The 14,961-nt window shown below is 42.3% G+C and overlaps 2 protein-coding genes across 8 annotated transcripts in view; one reads left to right on the forward strand and one right to left on the reverse strand.

The window, feature by feature from the left end:
• The window catches only part of C15H7orf50 (chromosome 15 C7orf50 homolog), a 129,567-nt gene that overhangs the window by 44,919 nt on the left and 69,687 nt on the right, over positions 1-14,961 (forward strand). The gene's annotated exons all lie outside the window — the stretch shown is intronic.
• Positions 1-14,961, reverse strand: part of GPR146 (G protein-coupled receptor 146) — a 51,523-nt gene that overhangs the window by 5,841 nt on the left and 30,721 nt on the right. Inside the window, exon 1 of one of the 4 annotated variants that reach the window (XM_048063682.2) lies at positions 10,438-10,524. The exons of 2 other annotated variants lie outside the window; for them this stretch is intronic. The gene's annotated coding sequence lies outside the window, so the exon portion shown is untranslated. Of the gene's footprint in view, positions 1-1,261; positions 10,342-10,437; positions 10,525-14,961 lie in introns of those variants that run through there. One more of the 4 variants, XM_048063687.2, reaches the window with a different exon arrangement.

A 14,961-nucleotide genomic window follows, 5' to 3' on the forward strand; every position in this document is an offset into this window, starting at 1 on the left:
TCTAAATACCACAGTCCCTGCGAGATATCAGGCTAAAATGCAGTAATTTTAGCTGGGCAAACACATTTTTATTCTACCGTCATATACTGCTGGTAAGGGACTTCTGTGGCAGTAGTGCAAGATGCAGTTCCGTTGTATTCAAAGCTTTACTTCACCTCTGTGGAAAAACTTACTTTTTTGTTTGTTTTCTCAAATCAGTTCTCTAGCTGTAGTATTGCATAGGCGTACAAACTGTCATCGTGGTGTCCTTCAATCCTCATACTCTTTTTGATCACTGAAAGCAGCCCAGTTTATTTTCAGGAAGAATCTGTTGTTTTTACATCTTTAAAAAAGGAAAAGACAAGCTGCCTTGCCCAGTTGAAGGTGACCAAAATTACGTCTCATTGAACTGCTATGGCTCGATTCAACCAAAGCAGCAGACTGGAACGAGGTATTGCAAATATATGCATTACAGTGAGTGCAAGGGTGACTAAGCACAGGCACGGATACAATCACGTAATTCCATTATGCAGGTTTATCCTTAAGCACGTAACTTCGATTACTCCAGACTGAATTACATCAGCCGCAGAATACCTGCCTGTGTATCGTCTCAGAAGGAGATCAGCACTCTTTGCTACTAAGCTTTATGTTTTACAGAGTGGTGGGGTGTCTCGTGTCCCAGTTGTTTGTAGTAATTACCCCTTTTTACCCCAGTCCTCTAACTGCAGCTAAGTAAGTTCAATTTTAATGACAGCAGCAGCAGGAGACTTGTCCAACCGTAATGTTACGAAATGACAGATCTTACCTCAGAAACGGGCAAAAATAAAATCCCTGTTAAAAGTGCTTAATGAGGAGACCTTGTTAGAGACTTCTGGATGATGCCAGGCAAAGTTCCTACCGCTAACGTCCCTCTAACATCGTGTTCACCTGTGCGGGCGCTCAGCCTGTGGCTCTGCCGCTCCTGCCACAGAGGCAGCCCCAGCCTCCAGCCCCAGCCTGGCCAAGGCCTCGCCATGCTTCAGGGGCAGGAGCTCTCCAGAAACCCCAGCCGAGCGCTTCTGCAGCGCCAGGCACCTTCTGAGCCCCGGCGTGGCTGTGTTGCGGAAGCCAATGCTGCGGTGCTCGTGTTTGTGCTGCCTTCTGACTCAGCCGGCCCCAAACGCTTCCCCCCTCGTTTTGTTCGGGCTTATGCTTTTATCATACTGCGAATCAAGGTCGGGACTTGAAACGTGGAACCAAGAGGAAGGCGAGTCCTCCCGCCCGCTGCTCACGGCCCGCTTACCTCCCGCTCCATCTCACGTTCCTCCGTGCCGCGGGACCTGCGGGCGCCCCGTCTGCGATGAGGGGAGCTGGACAAAGCGCCTCGGCCTTCTTCTCCTGGGGCACATTGCCTCCCGCCCCACGGCGCGCCGCACGCTGCACTTGTTTTTCCCCCGGTGACTTACTCACAAGTTTGTGCGCCGCCAGGCCCCTCCCTTTCGCTGTTTACAGCCCTTTTTTTCCAGAAGTGAGAGGCCGGGCTGGCAGCGGAGCGAGCTGCTGGGGTGCGCTCAGCCTCGGGGCTTCGCGTTCACGGCGGGCGATGCTGGGGCTGCGGCAGCGAGCAGAGCTCTAGGGGACTGTCGGATGGGGACGTTTGAGGGCCCCTTCCCTGCCACCGACAGCTCTTGGTCAAGAGCATGTGCTTTATTTTTAACCTGGGGTAAGAATATACAGCTTTGAGGTTTCAGTTTTTTAGGTGATACATCCTGAACAGGCAGAATATTGCGCTAAGAATCGCCCAAGTGCTTGTCCTGCTTACAAAGATGACTCGTAGAAGGTAGGGAGACGAGTTTCTGGGCGTTTGAATTTTTAAGATTGCTTTGGTGTTGAGAAGAAGGATTAAAATAAGACCGGTCCTCACTTCGTGATGGTGTTAGGGATTCCGCACTGTCTCCTTTTTTTGAGAAGCTGGACAGAGGGTTGTGCCCGGTATTCACGTCACACACAATTAATGATATATGTTCTCTCCATCCTTAAAATGAAGCATGTCCATGCTTGAGTTGAGTTGCCCTTTTCAGTGCATTTTTTTTTTTATAGGCAAGGTCAGTGCTTCTTGTTTCATACCTAACAATTCGCTATGAATGTTGTAAAGCCACTGTAGCTCCTAAATAGCAGAGAATTCACATATTTCTTTTTGATATGTAGTCCACAGACAAAATTAAACATGCCATGAATAACTGTGTTACAAACTGTGCCATCCAGTCTTGGCTGCCACAAAACTTCAGAAGGACTTTAATCATCCTAAGTTTGCTGGGGAAACAGCAAAGTAGGCAAGGTATTAGCATAGAAGTACTTCTAAAGCTCGGATAATTGGATGGAAGCCAATTTTTTACATGTCATAAAAATTAATGGTGATTTTATTTAGATAAAAATCTACACATCACACTTGAGGAAAGTTTCTTACAACATGCGAAAAGTTAAGAGCACTTGGTGGCAAAACTTATTTTAGAAAAAATGCATAAAGTAAACTTCAGTTAATGAGTAAGAAAAAATGAAGTGCTGCTTTGTTCTACTATAGAGTCCATAGCTGTAATCAGTTGTTTTCTTCAGAAATACATAGGGCAGCACCAAGTTGCAGAGCAGGTTGGTTAACTGTTTCAAGCACGACCATTCTGCACTGATTATTTTATTTGATTTAAAAAGAAACAAAACACACACATGCCTTTATCCTACTGTAGCGCTATCTCATACTGTGCAGTTTAGAAAAATAAATGCTTTAGTCTACTGACCCTGTTATCTTCTATACGTGAAATAGCTCTTACCTAGATAATCTGACCTGTGAATATGCATTTTGACAAGCTGTAATATCATTACAAGCCGTATGTAGCTAATAAAGCTGTTGCCAACAAACGAAGTCTCTAAACAGGCCTAAGATTCATACTTTCTCTTCTCGAGTTCCAAAGGATCTCTTAATTTCTGCAGAGACCGAAAACAAGGAGTACTGCACGGGGAAGGCCAAGCAGAGCTTTGCTCCACTGCACAGGCTTGTTCAGGTGGAGCATGAGAGAACTGAAGGGCTTTGCCAGACCTGTGCATATATGCATGAGCCATGACTTAGTAGATTGTCAGCTACTCATCAGGGTTTGTAAGGTGCTTTTAGAAAGCGACGCTCTAAATATTATTTATGGATTATTCCTTAACAATTTAAATAATGGATGATTGGTATTTCTGAAAAGTAGCATACCTGCAATTAGTTGTGCCTCAAGAGGAGCACCCTCTGAACTCTCAAGCGCAAGAGAAAGCCATGTCATGCTGCTGTTACCTCAAAGTCTGGATAACGTGACATTTTTTTCGGCTTACTAGTTTACATACATGCCATAGGGATTAACAGAAGAGTTGTTAGCTGGATATACAGAAAAGTAAAACTAGATTGCCCAGGTTAGACGAGAGGAGAAAAAATGCAGCAGTGCAGGCAAGTAAGGTCCAAATACACCTTCCTTGTGCAGTCGCTGAGTTGCTATTGTTTATAATATAATGATACAGCTCAGATAAAATGCTTTTAACCTTAGTGTAGAAGAAAATCCTGCTTGATGCTGGGTGCTGGGCTGAAAAACAGGCCTCTTCCAACCCTATCATTTATGCCTTCGTGGTGCAATCATTGACCAGTTTGACAGGTGGTATACTTACAATTGATACCGGTTTCATTTTATAATATAGTTAATTCCCTGCAGTATAACGTGAAAGAAGCCATGATTAAATTACAAGAAAACTGATGTATAAAGTAGCATTAAATCTATCATTCTGTCTTGGATGTTCAAAAAATACTAATAAAAAAGCAAGAGGAGGTCGGTGGGAACAGGGGTGGTTTTCCTCCTCCTTCAGTCCGAGCGCTTTCTATCACGGTCCTGCCAGAGGGAGCATAGGGTTGCCAGCCCTGACAAGTGAATTCACGGGCACAGCAGGCCTTCTGGACACCCCCTCCCACTGACTGCACCTTCATCTTTGGCTCTTTTTTTTAGCACAGTAATTTGAACAAACAAACAACCTAACCTTTGATTCAGTCCATCCAGCTGTTGCCTACCCCCACTTCGCTATGCGCAGTTGGAGTGCTGTGAGCCCGTTTCCAGCCTTGCAGCTTTTTGCCTCCCTTCAGTCCAGTCTTAGTCCTTCAGAGTTCCTTCTGTCCAGATGTAAATGCTTACATACGTTTTCCTCTGTTTTTCAAGAATCTTGTGTTTCACATCTGTCTGGCCCTTGTTTTCCTCTCTCTCCCCCCCCGATGGCTGCGTTCCAGTTAGCGCTGCACCCCCCCCATCACCGTTTGCTCACAGGACACACATACGGCGTCGTACTCCTCACAGGGGTTCTTAGTATTACACTAGTCACTTCTTTTCTTCTCTATCACTTCCTTAAGAGACATCCCAGGCTGCCTCGGGTACATTCTTAGGCATGTCAAGCCAGCAACAAGGCTTGCATCTCAGCAGCCACGGTGTATTTCTGTCACACGTGGAGTGAGGACAGAGTTGCTCATGCTTCTGAAGTTATTTGAGATCGTTCATTCGTCTTGCTGCTTTTCCAGAAACTCTGAATACACGTCTGCTTGAGAACACTTCAAAATTCAGCTCCTTCCCATGGGCCCCTCTCACTTGCTTTGTGACCCTTTTTATTGTTCAGCAGATGTTCGCAGCCACCGTCAGTTGTTTATTCTCTCGTTCTATAAGCACCAGCATTGTGGTAAATCACCCTGCATTATAGCTGCGGTGTCATTCAGCTCCCACTCCTGTGATAAACTGCTTACTGCTGCTGGCCTGGTAGCAGCCCACTAAATAAATGCAATTTTTTGCTTCTGTTTCAACGGTTTGTTTATATTATTTTATTATTGCTATATAAATATATATCATTCCCTCTGATATAAAATATTAACAATTTTTCAGCTGCACATTTTGTTTAGATTGTTCATTTCTTTGGGAATCTGAGTGCATTTAAGGCCATGCCAGAACTAAATTCTCTGCAAATTGCTGTCAACAAATCAGTAAGCACCAAGTGAGTTCAGATGCTCCTTTGGAAGAAAGAGGAAAACTTATTTTTAGGTAATGGCAACTGTTTTTTCAACACCGTGTCTTCAGGTTCAGAACTACATCTTCTGTCAGTGAGATTAGAACTGAAGAAATTTCTTCTGTCTTTAAAGTTCATAGAAGATTGCTCAAAAAACGTGTGTCCATCAGTTGTGGATAACTGCATTTGCTTTCTTTTCTCATTTTTTCCCTCATTTTTAAAGTAGCTTAAAGCTTATGAGAACAGATGAAATACTCCAGTATAGGAAGAATAAAAGATCAGTTACTCTGGAAACCATGATAGAAGCTGCCAAAACCCATTGTATCTGTCAGTGAGTGGCAGCATGGTAGCGGTCTGGAAGGTTGTAGTAACCGCGTACCATGGAATAGAGGAGAGAAATGAAATCCCTGCAAAAGGGAGAGACTAAGTCTCGTGGAGAGGAGATCTTCCACACAAATCTGGAGCGGCCTTAGCGCGGGACTGAGTCCCGCACTCAGAGACGGATGCTGTCTGCCAGGCACATCTGCCATCCCAGCTAAATCTGTCCCTTTCCTGCTGCTTATGCCCCTGTACGGCAGCCTCAGCAGGAGCTGGGCTGCAGCGGCTGTGCCCTCCTCGCAGCTGCGCAGCGGCGGCTGCCCGGGGCTCTGCAGGGGTTAACTCTGTGCACTTGGTTGTGGTGTTCCCTTATCTCAGTGCCCAAGTATCAGATGAGTGAGTATGACTGGTCTCCTGCTCCACCTCTTCCCAGCTTCGCTTTATCACTGAATTCCCAAAGAGCCTCTGCATGGAAAACATGACATACCTTTTCTTTAGTGGGTATTATAGCGAGAAGGGGTTTGCCGTAGAGTGGACAGTGCCAGTTCTAACACGTTGTGGAAGGGTTGTGGCTCAAGGTTTTGTTACAGCAAAAGTGGGATCTCTTACTTTTGTGCACTTGTAAAGGAAGGCTTGTCCACCAGGCAAAATAAATTTACCTGCAAGTGAATCAGTACATATGCAGTCATTACCTGTACTTGTCTACAAGCCTTAGCTGCCTGGGTTTCTGAAATAAGTTACAATTTTGAGATGCCCAGATATCTACTTGGTAATATTTTTCCTTAAAAATTGAGTTATTTACAAAATTAAAGGAAGTTACTTTGCTAGTACTCATACTCACTTCCAGTAACTTACGATGTATTAAATAACAATAATAATTAGAATGAGCATAGTAACAGACAATAAGCTTCATAAGGTGTTCTGAATTCTGGATTTTATAAAGCTAATTGGACTGTGAGAAATGACAGCTTTTAAATGTCAGCAGAGCAGACGGCTCCATCCGACATTCAGTATGATCGGCCAGTTAGTGCTGCTCCTCCGGCTCCTCGCTCACGCTGTTGGGGCGCATGGAAGCCAGTTTTGATACAGCTATCCTGCTTTAAAACTAAGTAGCAACAAATCTAAAGTAAATAAAGTTCAGTGTCAATTCAGATGAATGTAAATTGCTCTGCGTGTTGTTCGGTTTCTTAATTGGTTCAGTGAAAGCCTTTAAGAAAAAAAAGCTTTAACCTGTGGCACAATTTCCACTCTGCTTACAACTGGTGAGCCACAGAAACCAGAAGACTTAATTGAAACGTACAAGTTCAGTTTCTTGGAGAGCGCACAAGACCTTTAGCTGTAGCAAATATTTACATTCAATTTAAAAGTGAATGTAAGTTGCAGTTTCTTTTAATGTGAAATACGTAAGTCAGTGGGTCAGATGAGGATCACATGCACCTTCAGAAAGCGTTCTTACCAGCACGATGTTGATGTTCAGAAAGTAGCAGGGACTCAATAGATTTATGTAGAAGCTGCAATTTGCCCCACTGTTTTTAGTGAAACTATTAATTTTTTTTTTCTGACTTAATGAACAGATGATGGGTGGGTGATTCACTAAAGGATCTTTATTATACGATAATCATGAAAATTTAACTTTTACCCCCCAGTATCTACAGGCACCTTAAACTGTAGAATAACATGTCAGTTTGGGGGAAAAAGACTGGTTATGGGGGAAAAATGCATTTATGAAACATCTTGTTTTGTGTGTGTGTAAAGATCAGATCATGGAGACAAATTTAAAATTTTCTATTGAGACCTTTTTAACATTTCAGAAAAGAGGAAGTCGCAAGACAGCTTTATGCTAAATTTCTTTGTATAGATCATTTGCACCTCTTAGAGATGGCAAGTGGCTAGATCTCTGAATTTCCAGCGTTTTGGGAGTTGCTCAGGATTCCAGGAGTAGGGATTGTTCATGAACTGAACGTTATGATTTAAATCCACATCACTCCGTTAAAGACCAATTCTCAGCAGTCAAAATCAGTGTGAATTATCCCTATTCTAGGTATCATGGACTGAGCTCATCCCAGTGACGGAGTGTCAGAGGCACCAGCCCTGCTGGGACTGCCCTGTCCTTGAGCCAGCCCGGTGAGCTGGCAGGGTGGAACCAGCAGCTCTTATCTCAGCCCTCTCCTTGCTGGCTTCACCCGTGCTTGGGGTTTGCGACGGAGCACTGCTCGGAGCTGTCAGCATGGAAACATTCCTCGCAGATATTTTACTGCCAGTTGCAGACTGACAGGAGGCACAGATGGTAGTTTTCCTGGAAACTATAATATAGTGTCGTTTCCTATTAGAAGCATAAGTGAAAACTGACTCGGTGACTTATCAACAAGAGATCGCGTTGGCTGTGTAGGAAACTCTTGTGAAACACTCGGATTGCCAGGACCAGGTTTCCAGTAAATTCAAAAAATATTGACATAGTTCTTTCCCAGATAAAGCTTACAAGAGTCAGTATGAAACGGGATTGAGTTTAGAGTTTGAAGGGAATAATCTGCCCTCAGCAGTTGCACTGTGGCTGAAATGACTCCAAAATTGGTCACATCTATTGAAGACAAGCAGATATCTTCCTGATAATTGCCAGCGAAAGTCTGAGACATCTTGTTCTGGATGCTCCTACGGCTTTTCATTTCTCTTGCTTGCTGAAGGAAATACCGGTTCCTGGCTGCCTCCGTGAGATGGGCTTGCCTATTTACTGATTTCATCTTATTCCATTTATAGTGTCTGGAGATAGTATTGTAACTGAAGGTTTTAGGAGGGTTGGTATAATATTAATGCTGATGTAAGGATGGCTATTATGACACTGTAAGATCTGGAGTAGGAGCATTCATTTATGAGGGGCTTGAAATTAACTGAGGCATCTCACTGCCACAAACGGGTTGTGATTTGTCCATCTACTGCTTGTCTTGTGCAGCTTCCCATTCCGCTTCATCAGTGACAGGGATTTTTACCTGTTGATCATCAAAATTTTCTATTGATAGTCTTGATGTCTTGTAGGGCTCCCTGTAGCACCGACATGTACGGGATGATCCATCAAACTCCAAAAAGCCCATAATGACCTTTACCACCTTCTGTTCTAGGATGCTTGCCAAGCCTTGGACAAGTGTAATGATGTGTTTGATGTTCTGTCATTTGACTCCTTGGCTGTGCTTTCACAGGTGTGTGGGTGGGAATGCTTCCTCGGTTATTTTTAATGGAGCTCAGTTCTTCTGTTCGTGTCAGTATGAGGCCACACACGTACTTCCAATGGCAGAAACCACACGTACTTTGTGAGGGCGAGCAATGCGTAAAGGAGTCTTGGACCTCCGTAAACCAGGGCTCTCTGAATCAAGTCTCCCATTACAAAGATATCTGTGGAGTTTTATCTCGAGTATACTACCTGTAGCTACCTGTTACCCTGCATCCTGTCCAACCCGTGGTATTTTGGGAAGCATTGCTTAGGATTTTTACACATTCCTGGGACTACAGCCCAATAAATGACATTGAAATAAATTCTACAGCTTACTAATTGAACGTTATCAATTCACATGTTATTAAGCAATTATTGTTTTTTTTTCTTTGAACAGGTTTATTATTATTATTATTATTTTCTTCCAGTTCCTGATAGGTATACACCTTATTAGAAATCTTTCATACCACAGTAAGCAAGCACAACTCCTGTAGCAGATTTTTTACTGTGGAAGCTGCATAGAGCCTCGATTATGAATTTACTTTATATATCTGCTTCCTTCTGTGCTAATGGTTGGAAGCATGAGGAGTAATTAGTTTGTCACAGAGCCAGTTTCTTAGTAATGATTGATAAATGGTTGTTTTTACATAGCCCACAGATACAGGGTGCATACCAGCATTAAACCACAGTTTGTAAGGAGGTCGCTGGAGCCAACTAGCCTATCTTCACTTAAATGAGCATTGCGTGTTTTAGCTGTTGTGGAAAATTTACAGTATATTCTGATAAAGCCTTATCTGCTGTTCAGATCCTGAACACAGCAGTTAAAGTGAGTCATTCTGACCTGCAGATCATGATCACAGACGTTTACATGAATCACTTTGTCCAGACATTCAATCAATTTTTTTTTCATCATTTCAGAATCAGTTCAAATTCTATTAAAATCCCTGCAAATCCAAAGCAAATCCTGCTTTGACTTAAATGATTGGGCCAATCAAATACATGAAGAATGTGATGCTGATGTAAGTAGTATGCTGCCTTTTTATGCTGCTTTAACATTTATATAAAAAGGACATAAAGTTCAGTTGACAGAGCCCTAAAGCGAAGTAGGTCTTGTGCTAAGTACAGTAGAAAATAGATTTGCAAATATCATGGTGATTAGCATAGTTAAAAATGCTTGTGGAGGCTAAAAAAGACAGCAGTCATTCTGCTTATTTAAAGCTTCTGCTGAAAGCAGGAAATTTTTAGTGCTTTGAAGTTTGCCTTTGGCTTACCTTCTTTTGTAATATAAATGAAAATGCAGCTTAATTGTAATTAATTAGTTAATTGGCTATTGCAGTGTCTTCTAGCTGTTCTGCAGTAATATTTCACAGTATGGCTTGCTGTGTGTTTTATTATTGTGTTATGAATAGAAGATTCGTAAGTATCTCACTTTCACTGATAACTGTTCTGCTTTATTAAAGGCTAATTAAAGATTAATTTTTGATCAATTCCTCTGCTTCATGTCTGTCATACTGTTCAGGATTTAATGTAAACTAAAAATGAAGATCTCCTATATTCAGAGCATTTAATAATAAAACCTTACAAGCACATACTCAGTACATACAAGAAACAGTAAGTGAGAAGTCCAACCTAATGTACAAGAGAATGAAAATTGATATGCATAAGAAAGCCTACTATAACTTTCTTTTAGACAAGTAGATAAAAATAGAAAACAGTATCATGAAAAGTTTAAGCAATGATGGTTTTCCTAAAGAACTGACATCTAAAAACTGAACACTGATTTGTAAGGATGGAGCTACTCATTTTCATTGATATAAGGTTCATCTGCATTAATACCAGTTGTTTCCAGACTCAGAAAAACGAAAGTAATCTAAAAGGTGAACTTCTTAAGAAAATCTCACCTGGTAGGCACCCCCTTGCAGCTTCTTGATGGCTGGCAGAAGCATTTTGCCCATCGAGGCAGAACCTTTAGAAAGTAAGCTCAGCAGAAACTCCAGTCTCTCATTTCTCTAGCAAGAGTAAACAATAGGGAGGCTTAGAAAAAGCCCGCTGACGGCTGCACCAGCCCTGTTCGTGGCACCGAATCTGTATTTACATGTGACTTCCCCTGCACATACATACACATAATCTTTTAAGCTTCAGCTGCACGCTGCTATTGGCGGAGAGGGCAGTTGCAAAAACAAGGCATCCACAGCGATATCTCAAAGTGATTAAGTCCGAAGGGTGAAGGGGTGTTAATCATAGGGCCTGATCCTGCCATAAGGCCTATTTTGTGTACTGTATTCACAACTGTCAAAGGATTTTGTTTTGTTTTGTTGTGTTTTCTGAAAGGACATTACTGTGGTTTGAGAACAGTCCAACCCCCGGTATAGCTGCATAGCGGGGGCTGATAGTGCTGGGGGGAGCTGCTTACTTAAAAGAATTTTTACCAGAGAAGTAGCTGTTCGGTAAAGCTGCTCATGCTAACAGTATAACAAACCCTGAGCAAATTGAGCCAAACTGGCAAAAATACTGTGTTTGTAAAATTTGATTTTCCTTAGAGCTTCTCATGGCTCCATTTGTCAGGAGCCAAACCCTTCCCACCTTCAGACACCAAAGCTACATAGCAAAAGCCTGTAGCATCCACCTGGCCTCTGTAGTTTAGACAGAAACGAGCATTAGAACTGAAAAAGAGCCAATGTATACTTTAAAAAATACTTCAATGTAAACCTCGGAATTATTTTGAGCATGCAGAAAGAACATTTTAATTAAAACAAAACAAAAAAAAAAAAAAGGAAAATGCCACTGCTATATCATTCTTACTTTAATGAGATGATAAGTAAATGTAAATTCCTTCCATTTGAATAAAAAGTGTATAATATCAGGATTCTGTGTACTTAGCTTGAATACAAATAGTCCTTAAAGAATTTGCCTTTTAAAACTGTAACGAAGAATTAATTTATGTGTTTTCCTCCCTGCCCAAAGCAGGAAGTGTAATGGATGCTTTTACTTATTAACCAAAAAGGAGTTGACCCCTAAAATGTATGAAAAATGTATGTAACATTCTCTTTGGTGTATGTAAAATGTACGTGTTTTGTTATTTTATGCCACTAGTTGTTTATTTTTGCTCTTAAAGCACCTTGTAAGCTTAAACTTCACAACCGGACAAACATTCTATGGACTTAAAGGTAGCACTTGCGAACTTTTTTGACTGCTAGTGTTTATGATCAATGTAGTTGCCTAGTTCAATTATATTTTCAGTTTGGATAAGCTTGTTCATATTAAAGTAAAAAAGGTCAGATTTCCATTTGCTGTCTTTATAAAGGTAGTAGCACTGTCTGTAGATTCAACTATTAATTTTGCTGTACATACAGTTTTCCGTGACATGCTCTATTTTGGGTATTTTGGGGGATTTGTCAAATTGATAGATATATAAGCACTTTGTAATCTCATATTTTTATGAGGAGGCAGTGTGGGGCAGTCCAGAATTACGCTTTCTCTTTTTTTTTTTCTTTTTTTCTCTTTTATTTAATGGTTTGTAATATTTTATATTTATTGCTCTTTTGGTTAAGCCATGATGTGTGGTTTGTTTTGAAACAGAGCAAAACCCCCAAACTGTGCCGATATACATTTGATAAAATACCGGTGACAGCTGCCTGTAGAGTTTAAGGCAAAGTGGGCTTTCACTTTGAATTCAGACCTCATAAACTTGAGCGTACAGGCTTTGTGCAGGAGAAGAATGCAGCGATTGGGAGGTGGAATTAATACTCCTTCGGTCCCTGGGGAGAGCAGCGGGTAATAACGTGGCTCCTGCGTGTCTGCTGCTCTCCTGGCTTTGTGGTGGCGACCGCTGGCGCTGACAGGCCGCACCACGTGTCCCTTCCAGTGCAGACAGCCCGACAGTTTGTACCTTATCCTGATCGGGTCTGTCTCGCATTGTTTCCCTGAGGCTTGTTGGAAGGTAAAGGTGTGTGATCGCTACGTGCTGATGCCATGCAGTTAGCGGTGGCTCTGAGCAGGGCGGCGGAGGCTGTGGTGCTTAGACGACGCGGGTCCATCCCTTTGCCGATGCCCTCGGTGTTGCGCTCGCCCTGGTGTTGGTTGGGGCCCACCCGTGCGGTTTGTGCTCGGGCTCGCTGCTGGCCAACAGGCAGACAGGGATGCCTGAGGTTTTCCTTTACTGACTTATTTTTTAATCTGCCTCATCACAAAGTAAGCAAGTGCCTGCCTAGGTGAAGGTGTAGCCCTTTCTGTGGCCTGCCCTGTCAAGAAATTTAGCCCATACTTCCAACACCTTTAAACACAAGGCAGATATTTTTCCTGTGTACATGGTGGAGATTCAACTGGACAGGAGCACAGTGTAAGCGTGAGGCATCAACAAAACCACACATGCTTCTGCTCTGCCTCCCTGTGAAGGAGAAGATCCTGATCACGGAAGCCCTGGGGGTCTCCTCCCAGACTTATTACTGTTTTCAGCTACCTCATGTTGCTGATAGTGGCTTGATGACTGTGCTGACTTAAATACCACCCCGAATACAGTTCCTGTTGCTGGTGGTTCCCTGAAGTTACCGTGCAGTCATAAAGCTCGTAGTAAGCAGTAGCAGTGTTAGCATGAAAGGCCTACTAGAGCAGATCAGGTTTTTGGGTCCGTCATACTTTGTGGTGGTTCAAGGGATGAAGTCACCACGTGTTTGAGATGCTGATATTTCTGACACGCTGCTGCAGCTGATACAAACTGGTAGACAATTCTGGTAATATTTTGTACTTACGGAAGCTAAATAAGATGAAGATTAATAAGTTCTGTTCAGTTTTGTTCAGCAACATCATGACTTTCCAAGGCTAATCTTTTAGGAGTGCTTAATGCAGTAACTTAGACTTAGGTAGAGTTTCTCCAGATGGATTAAACAAATCGCAAGGCTAAAGTAAAAGTAGTTATTTAGGACTGTGGTTGCTTGAATATTATTTTTATGAGCTGAAGTGGTTTTGTTGAAGCATCATTATGACATTAGTGAATTAGTGGCTGTGCATCTGGGCCCTTGTTACCCACGTGTAAGTTGTCAGTAAGGAATAGTTATTTAAATAAAAGGGTTGTCAGAACTATTCCTCGATATGCTTTTATTCCAAGATGAAATGACAGTACCTTCAGAGGAGCTCAAACAGCAAATCAGTTAGTGAGTGCACGATGGAGAGATTGTGTTGTGGGCAAAGATTTCATTCCATTGCGCAGATGTTTCCAGTCCCTGACTGACACTTTTTCCTGTTTTTCAGTACTGTTGTTTTAAGTGTAGAACTAAAAAGTAATATTAAGGGGGATTCATTTAGGTCTGTTTATTTGAGTTTTATCTTAGCATGAGAATTCAGCAAGTTTATAGTTGGTCCTAACATGCCTGAAAATGCTTTGGTAATCAATTTAAAAAATAAAAAAAGAAACTGAATTTGCAAATCAGCTGAAGTAAGGAAGACTTGTGAATTTTAGATCAGTTGCTTTAGAGCTGTCTTTTGTATGAGGACAACTTTTAGTCCCTCTTGTTTTGTAATCTGCTATGACATTTCAGGTTGCACGAACTTCGATGGAAAATTTTAAAAACGAGACTGCAGTTGTGCCCACGCTGCAACCCAGATACTTGCTCCCAGTTCATTCTTCAGAATCGGCATCCCTGTTTTGAGAAACATGCCAGCAGCTTCCCCCCCGCATGGCGGTGCAGCCTTCCTGTTGGCAGGGCTGCCAGCCCTGCAGCAGTGTCAGTGGAGGGAAGCGCGTCTGCGCTCCCACAGCTCGATTTCAAAACAGGACCACAAAGGCGCACTCTGGTATGGTGCCTTGCAGTGAGCTCAACCTGCCGAGACAGGTGCGTGAGTTTTATTTCCCTTGCCCCAGCTGCGTTGGTACAGGAGGGTCAACCTGCAGTGGGTCAGTGACAAACAGGCTGGGAGAGGAGCGATAGCATCTGCACCCATCACAGCGCCTTCCCCTGCTGACGTGACTCAGGGTGCTGATGTGGTTTTAGCAAAAATCCCTCAGACCTGCTAACCCAGCTAATTCTGAGCGGCTTTCCGGAAGTATTCAGAGCTTGTGATTCCTTTCAGAAAATGCTTTTTATTTAAGTATTTTCAAAAGACCACGTTTCTGTTTCCAAAAACATGGTTCTCTGCTAAAAATAGGACAGAAACCAATAGTTGCATACAAGTGGAAATGATAATAATGGGCAAGGCAGGAGTATTTCTGCCTTTTCTATTTAGCAGATTTTTTCACTTGGGTTCATTTATATTTGACCTCTAATCTGAATGTCCAAGGCACTGAAATTCACTGTTACGTGGATGTGTTAGAGACCATAATGGCATTTTCATGCATCTTTTGTTTCTGTGTACTTTGGATAATTTTATTAGCTATTGTTTGAAAATGTCATTAGACATTAAGTCAGTTTATTTAGCTATCACAGGCTAAT

The sequence above is a fragment of the Anser cygnoides genome, chromosome 15 (assembly GCF_040182565.1).
Source record: "Anser cygnoides isolate HZ-2024a breed goose chromosome 15, Taihu_goose_T2T_genome, whole genome shotgun sequence".
NCBI classification, from domain to species: Eukaryota; Metazoa; Chordata; class Aves; order Anseriformes; family Anatidae; genus Anser; species Anser cygnoides.